Below are 7915 nucleotides of genomic sequence, written 5' to 3'. Positions count from 1 at the left end.
AGAAGCCTAGTCATATGCATTACGGAAATTTAATCAGTGGTATTGGGAAGAAGTAATCCACCATTAACAAGCTTCACACAGTTATTATTTCACTCTAGTCACAATCATTTCATCTTTGACAATTGCAGGTTAAAATGTAAGTTAAGAGAATGGCTAGTTGGTTATGATGATTAGTGTTTCAATCAACAGTAATTCCCTTAACATGGTTTTATTACCACAAAAATTATTACAGAAGTATTGGCTTATTCCTGAAACTTGTGTTTTAAGTAGCTGTCACAACCAGGTAGTATTTACAACGCGCCTGAGTGAATGGACATTTCCTGATTTTAGTGAAAACTACAAATGCCAGTAGAAAATACCCTAACAACCCTGCCAACTCCAATTTAGATATTAACACTTTTATCATGGCTAAAAGATTATTGAGATACAAATCAGCCAGATAAAAACCATCATCCTGTGGCATAAGGATATAAAGACTAGAAATGTTAAACAGAAAGTATGTGTGTAAGGAGCTAAAAGATTCCATGGCAGTTGATCAGCAGTTAAGGATAGAAAGTTAACCAACTTTTAATGGTTTGAATAGAAGTGGAACATAGTTTGGGAATTTTAAGAATAAAATGTGAGCAGTGTATAAACAGTTTGCTATACGAGGCAATGTGATTAAGTTGTAAACCTAAGAGCAATTGTTATTTTGGAAATATTACAGGACTCCTGTTGGTAGAAATATATGCATTACTATGCATATTTCACTGCCCTTGACATTTTAATATCACATAATTAAAATGCTGAAATTTACTAGTATTCTTTGATGTGCACCAAACATATTTGTTTGCCTTATCAGAAGTGATCAAACATTAAGGTTAAAGGATGACTTTCATTTACTAACATACTTCAGAAACAGGTAATACAAAAGTATGTTTCTTTCCGGACAATAAGAATTTAAGAGTGCAGATTTAGCCATGTCTTAGCTCACTGAAATCAATGAGATTAGGTGCACAAAACTCAGTTATAGGATTGGGCTATGCTACACCAAAAACTAAAACCATGAATTAATACATAGTTGAACACCACAATCTCTTATTATTTCATCTAACTGATGTGCTAACATAACCTTATATTCAGTCCACTTAAAATAATTATAAACTTGGAAGATCATCATAACTCTTTATACAAAGTTCAATTGTACTATTTTGAGTAAGGGAACAAAGTTCTTTGCTCTACCCCTAGGTCTGAAGGTCTTTCTGATCCAATATAACTACTGACAATCATGGCGCTTATGAAAGGTTGAGCTACTTCAGGCTACCTGGAAGCCCTTTCTGAGCCTATTGAACCAACAACCAACTTCCCAGCCACCAGTAATGACAATATCTTTATCTCGTCATAGAGAAATGAGTAAAATAACCAGCTACTACAGTAGCCTTAATAATGTAACCTGGTAAAATACGTTTAAGTGAGAAATATGCTTATTGTCCATGATAACAACTGAATGTAATGTGCTCTCATGTACATCACCATTCATCCCATTAACACTGTCATTTACTTCGGCAAGAAAAGATAATATCATTCATGAAGCAAGAGATTCCTGCTAATCAGAGCAAATGAAAAGCAATATGCACTTTGACAAGTTATACTAGAATTCTTTGGAGCTTCAAATATAGAAACCATATCTATATTTTACAAAAATCATATTTTACAAGAAGTCAGTTTTGGAGGGAAACATTTGTAGGTTGAGAAATTACTCAGTTCGATGGTGTCCACATATATATGTTGGTTGTTCATCCAATTTATTTCTGAGGGAAAACTGGCACTCCTTTACTGACAATAACTGTTGTTTCACCCATATACCCATCTCTTTTGAGTTATACATGTAATTATTTTGCTAGAACTCTCTCACTAGGTTCCAAGGCCGTTCTTTTGATAATTTATGATTTGTACATATTAAACATTCCATTGCCCAATCAACAGATGAAACATGGCTTTTCTTAGTCACATCATCAGAAAAAGCATAAAAGATAGATAAGAGAAAAAAGTGAACCGGATAGGAAGTATTAGTTGTTTATCACAAATACCCATTATCATGTAACAGTTTCCACCACTGTATACTTTTCCATTTTTACTTATGAATAACTTGAAAGTGCTGATACAATAGCAGTTTAATGTTACATTAGAAATTGAACACAAAGCCTCATCTCTCTTTCCCATGTTAACTGGGAAATAAGTTTAACTGCTGCTCAATGGAGCTTATTTCCAGATAAGCACATAAAGGTCCAAAGCCATACAGCACAATCCAATGTAAGTCTACTCAGAAGTTAAATGAGACTTTATCCCAGGTAAGTGTGTATAAGGATTGCAGCCCCTGTCTTTCAATTTTTGCATTGGGGGTAGGAAGGAAACACTGTTGAACTCACATCAACCCCAGCCAACATGGCCAATGTCAGAAATAATGGAAGCTATAGCCCATTAACATCTGGAGGATGCAGGCTCCCCATCCCTGTCCACTACACAGTCCAGTATTCCATTATTCTAATGTTTGACAAATATGCTACAAAATAAAAAAAAACCATTATTTTCAAGAATAATTCACTGACAAAAACAACAACTAACAATGAAACTATACTTCTGATGTCTCCAAAATAACTGTATAGGTGGGAAATAATCTGAAATGATGAAATTCTCATACAGCATACTATGTGAGGGATATGGACAAAGGATGACCACATTACAATGTGCTGACTGAACATGCAGATACATAGTAACTTGTTTCAGACAGAATGTTAAACTATTATTTGTTTAGCTTAATTCTGATTTGTTTGTACATTCAGATCCAAGTGAGCTCACTAACTATGATCAGAAACCATGGTTGGAAGGTAACTCCTAGCATCAATATGCGGGTGGAGGGGTAAAAACTTAAAATAGCTATAGTTACATAACCAAACTTTTATTAGACTAGTTACAGGTAGGTAGCCGTGTTGGTCTGACGTAGTCAAAACAAAATTAAAAAATTCCTTCCAGTAGCACCTTAGAGACCAACTAAGTTTGTCATTGGTATGTGCACACGAAAGGTGCTACTGGAACGAATTTTTTTATTTTATCAGACTAGTGTCTAATCAATCCATGGCCCCGTCCAAAGAACGCTGCAACTAACTTTTCTAAATTGTAGCTACCTGCACAAACTTGCAACACAGGCCCCTCCTACACATGTACTATTGAGCCCGTCCTACAAGTGAACAAGTTTTTATCTTGATTCTGAAATTAATTTTTTTGCAGTATGCCCCAGAATCTCAGTAGCTGGGCATCACAAAAAGAGAGTGTTGTCACACTTGGGTTCAGGTTATGGGCTTCTCATAGATATTTGGTTGGCCAGGGTGAACAGGATTCTGGACTAGATGGACCTTTGGCCTTATCCAGCAGGGCTGTTCTTACAGTCTTATGCTAGACAATGAAGGTGTCAGGGGGAACCTCTGCACAGCTCTTTGTGCCATAGGCCACAAGGAACACTGTACCCCCCCCCCACATTCCCTTCCTACAGAATCAGGAAATACACAAACAAACAGGTAATTCTACCAGCAAAATCAATTTACTGCACTGGTTCTATTAGCACAGGCCATTCACATGGGCAGAAACAATAGGGATTGAAGGGTGGGAATAATGTCCTGCTAGAATGGCCTTTGCTCCTTGCTATTTCCCTTTATACATCTCTCTACCTGCTATTATCCCTTGCCACTCTAATTCTTATACAATTATTTCACCACACTTCTGCATGCATGTAAACCCATTCATTGCAAGAATGATTTCTACAGGATGAGAGTGAAGTTCAAGAAAAGTTTAGTTACACCTGATCTTTTCCATAGCCCTGTAACTACTTTCCAAAGAGTGCCAATTGAGGCTCCAAAAGAGGAAATGGCCACAATGCAAATGCACAGGTATGAGCATTTAAGCCCCATGGAAATTAAGGGTTTGATTTCACAGAAGCTCCATGCTGAAACATTGGCAACAATTTCAAAACACAGTATGATTTTGGTTGAAAACATAAAGTTCTATAATTCTTACTAATGATCTTTGCAAGCAAGAAAACAGCTTTTCTGGCTTATCTACTGCTTCAAAGTAATTCATTTTGAATGTATACTTAGGGAATGTAAAGGTACAATTAGAGGTTTTATTCTGCTATATATTAACTCCCAAATGGACTACAATGGTTTCAGCAGAGCCTACTGAAGATTATTGACTTCTTCCACCAGAAGTCAATAATCCTGCCAAGACAGGATTAAGCACTCAAAATGCTTAGAATATATTTTCTCAGTAATCTTTACAATAGCCTTGTAAAGTACACCAGTCATATAATCATATTGCAGGAAGGGGGCTGAGAGATAGTGACTACATATTAAGTTAGTTGGTGAAATTTGCACCCATGACTTCAGGTCCTGCATTAATGCGACCTTTCTGTGGAATTAGCTGGCCTATCAGCGGAGGAGATGATGAGGAATACATTGCTTATCCTTTCCTGAAATTCAGAAGTGCACAGTGGCATTGGTACAGACTGTTGCAGCTGGCCAGCCAGGATCCACATCTAAAACATCTTCAAAGACAAATTACATACTGTATTATATTTTTTGCTGTAAATCTAAAATGTTTTAATGGTACACAGATCGTGAAGCTGAGGCTCCAATACTTTGGCCACCTCATGAGAAGAGAAGAATCCTTGGAAAAGACCCTGATGTTGGGAAAGATTGAGGGCACTAGGAGAAGGGGACGTCAGAGGACAAGATGGTTGGACAGTGTTCTCGAGGCTACGAACATGAGTTTGACCAAACTGCGGGAGGCAGTGCAAGACAGGAGTGCCTGGCGTGCTGTGGTCCATGGGGTCACGAAGAGTCGGACACGACTAAACGACTAAACAACAACAAAATACTGTAATGTAATATGTAAAAAATACAACCCCTTGTTTAAAACCATGTTTCATAGTACACTAATCAAAGAGCCATGCAGAATTGGCTACAGCTCCCTAGAGAGTATACACTTTGTTGTGAACATTAGAGTAAGACCAACAGGTTTATTATGACATGAGCTTTCGTGGCTCAGAACTTATTTCATCAATTGCCATTCTCAGCTAGCAGACATACATATGTACAGGTGTAATGGGGGAAAAATGTAAACAGTAGGACCATTAAATGCCAGAGGTACAATCTGCGACATGTATACTTTTGAGCTCTGCAGTTTGGCCCCACTGTTTACATTTTTTCTGTACACCTCTGCACTAGTCAGATCCCATCTGAAGAACTGTATTCAGTCCTGGACATTGCACTGGAGAAAACAACTCCTGTGAGGAAAGGTTGAAGAAACTGGATATGTTGAGCCTAAAAAAGAGAAGATGGAGGGAGAAAATGATAGCACTTTTCAAATACTTAAAAGGCTGTCATGTAAAAGAGGACAAAGACTTGTTCTCTGCTCCTCAGAAGGAGTAGATCTAATGGGCTTAAGTTACAGGAGGATAGATTTCAATTGCCCATTAGGAGAAACTTCTTAATGGTAAAAGCAGTTGGATAATGGAACTACCGGTAATTACTGTACCTAGAGAAGTGGGCAGCTCCCCTCACTGGAGATCTTCAAGACTGGATTGCCCTCTTGTTGGGATGCTCTAACTCTGGATTTCCTACAGCTAGCAGCAACCTGGTCTAGAAGGCATGTAAGACTCCCCTCCTAACAGCCCTGTGGCTGTTTGTGCCATATATGCATTATTATACCTGCAAGTAGGAGGAGATGGAGCACTGCTCAGCGAAAGCACAAGTGCTGCATGCAGAAGGCCCCAGGTTTCAATTCGAGATCAACATATAATCTGACCTGGAATATAGGCAGCTTCCTATATTCCTGGAGTCACAGTTTGCAACAGTTCCATACCACAGGAATAGACAGGAATAAGACACTCTCCCACCCCCACACCAGATAATAGTTTTTTCTCCATATTTTTTTTTACACATCAGGCAAATATGTGGAGGGTGGGGGTAAACAAAACCTCCTGTCACAATAAGTCTTTGAAGATGCCACCGGACAATTGTTGTTGTCTGACTGCGAAACCTTAGACACCTCTCAACTCTAAATGAACAAAAACAATCCCAGGGACTCCAATGGGACTTATCCCCAGGTAAGCAAGGGTAAACCTAACACATCCACTACTACCCATCAAGACCTTTGTTTTTGGTGGGGGTGGGGAGGAGACGACGGTGGGAAGAGGAGAGATGGGAAACCTCACCCACCCAAGCACAAAGAAATCATGGGATGGGGAAGAAGGAAGATGCGGCGGGGGGCGGGGGCTAGCGGAGAGGAAAGACAACTTGGCATCTTCTTCAAACTTCCCCACAGGACTTGGGGAGCGCGGCGGCGGCGGCCGAGGCGGCGACAGGGTTAGAGGAGGGGAAGGGGCAGTTTCCGAGTCCCGGGGCGAGGTGCAGGGTTGGGAGCCCCCACTCCGTCGCTCGCTCATTTACCTACCGACTCACTCCGATTTGGGGGGGGGGGGCTGTTGATCGCACTTAATGGGACAGACCCCCCTTCCTCCTCCCCCTCACTTTTTTCTCAAAATGGCGGGAGGAAGCGCCGCCTAACGGTGTGTGCAGCGCACGCGAAGCGGCGGCGGCGCGGGGGACAACGACGACGACGACAAAAGACGAGGGCCTCCCCGCCCCCTCCCCTCATGCACAAAGTAATCCTCTTTTTCTCCCGTCCCATTCCATCCCCCCTAAACTGAATTTGAAGTACAAAGAGGGGTTGAGGAGAGCCTCCGTTCTTTCCTGCCTGGCCGACACCCCCCGCACTCCCCACTCCCCATCTCTTTTCCCTACTCACCTCCTCCCCTCGCCGGACTCTTCTCCTTTAAACTCCCACAACAATTCTTCACCCGCGCTCCCCCCCTCCCTCCACTCTTCCCTTACCGGAGCGGTGCTCGGAGCGGCCAAGGCGCATGCGCGTAATAACTGGGGCGGCGCGGGCCGTTCCGGCCGGTTTGTGAGGGAACCCGAGGGATTGAGGCCCGGAGTGGAGGCGGCAGGGCGCGCGAGCGAGCGAGGGGATGAGGGTGGGAGGGGCGCGAGGCTCAGCCTGTGGGAGGCGGGAGCGCGCGCATCAGCGGGCTCCTGGGGGGCGGCAAGGGGATGTTTTGGCAGGCGACTTGGGAGGGGAGGTTTTTTTGCGTGACACGAGTTGCCACACAAACACACACAACCTGAATCTTGTGGGCATGGGGATTCTGGCCCATAGGGTGTTGCTGACCTACAGCTCCCATCCTTCCTGCCCCATGGTCATGCTGGCTGGGGCTCATGGGAGTTGGAGTCCAACAGCATCTTGTGTTGGGAGGGGTTGTGTATGTCCCAGGCAGGGGTGGCTCCTCCTGTTTGGCCGCCTCAGGCAAAATGGGAAGGTGCCACCCGCCCCCGCCTGCCTAAGCCTTGCTTACAGGGGTCATGAGGCGGCAGCTTCCAGGGGAGGTCTGGCAGAGATCTGGTGAGATCTCGTGCAAGCTACATGAGATCTTGCAAGAGATCAGGAGTGTTGGCTTGGCCCCGCGACTGTGGGTGCCCAGGGTCGTGGGTGCCATGCAGCATGCATGGCCCTGGCACTGAAATTTTGAGTGCCCAGCCCCTTCATGGGGAATGTTGTGGGTTCTTGGGCACCCAGGGCCCCAAGGAATGGGCACCTATGCAAGAGATCTGCAAGATATCACCGGAAACCGCTTCTGTGTGACCCCAGCCCATGGGATTCTGCCACCTGAAGCAGCTGCTTCATGAGCAGGCCGGCTCTAGTTGCAGGTTTGCTATCCCTGCTTTCAAGAACAGCAGCTCCTTTTTCAGTTTTTTAATGTGGCAGCAGGATTGGTATAGACCTCTTTCCCCTGGTATCGTATCCACATGCATGCCATACAGTT

The 7915-nt window shown here is 43.1% G+C and overlaps 1 protein-coding gene across 4 annotated transcripts in view; it reads right to left on the bottom strand.

The window, feature by feature from the left end:
• The window catches only part of LOC118086527 (lethal(3)malignant brain tumor-like protein 4), a 62227-nt gene extending 55231 nt beyond the window's left edge, over positions 1 to 6996 (bottom strand). For 2 of the 4 annotated variants that reach the window (XM_060275731.1, XM_060275737.1), the window contains exon 1: positions 6841 to 6900. The gene's annotated coding sequence lies outside the window, so the exon portion shown is untranslated. The other 2 variants (XM_060275736.1, XM_060275735.1) reach the window with 2 other exon arrangements.
• Positions 6997 to 7915: the final 919 nt, after the last annotated feature.

The sequence above is a fragment of the Zootoca vivipara genome, chromosome 6 (genome assembly GCF_963506605.1).
Source record: "Zootoca vivipara chromosome 6, rZooViv1.1, whole genome shotgun sequence".
Classification (NCBI taxonomy): Eukaryota; Metazoa; Chordata; class Lepidosauria; order Squamata; family Lacertidae; genus Zootoca; species Zootoca vivipara.
This window is presented reverse-complemented; position numbering and strand designations above follow the sequence as displayed.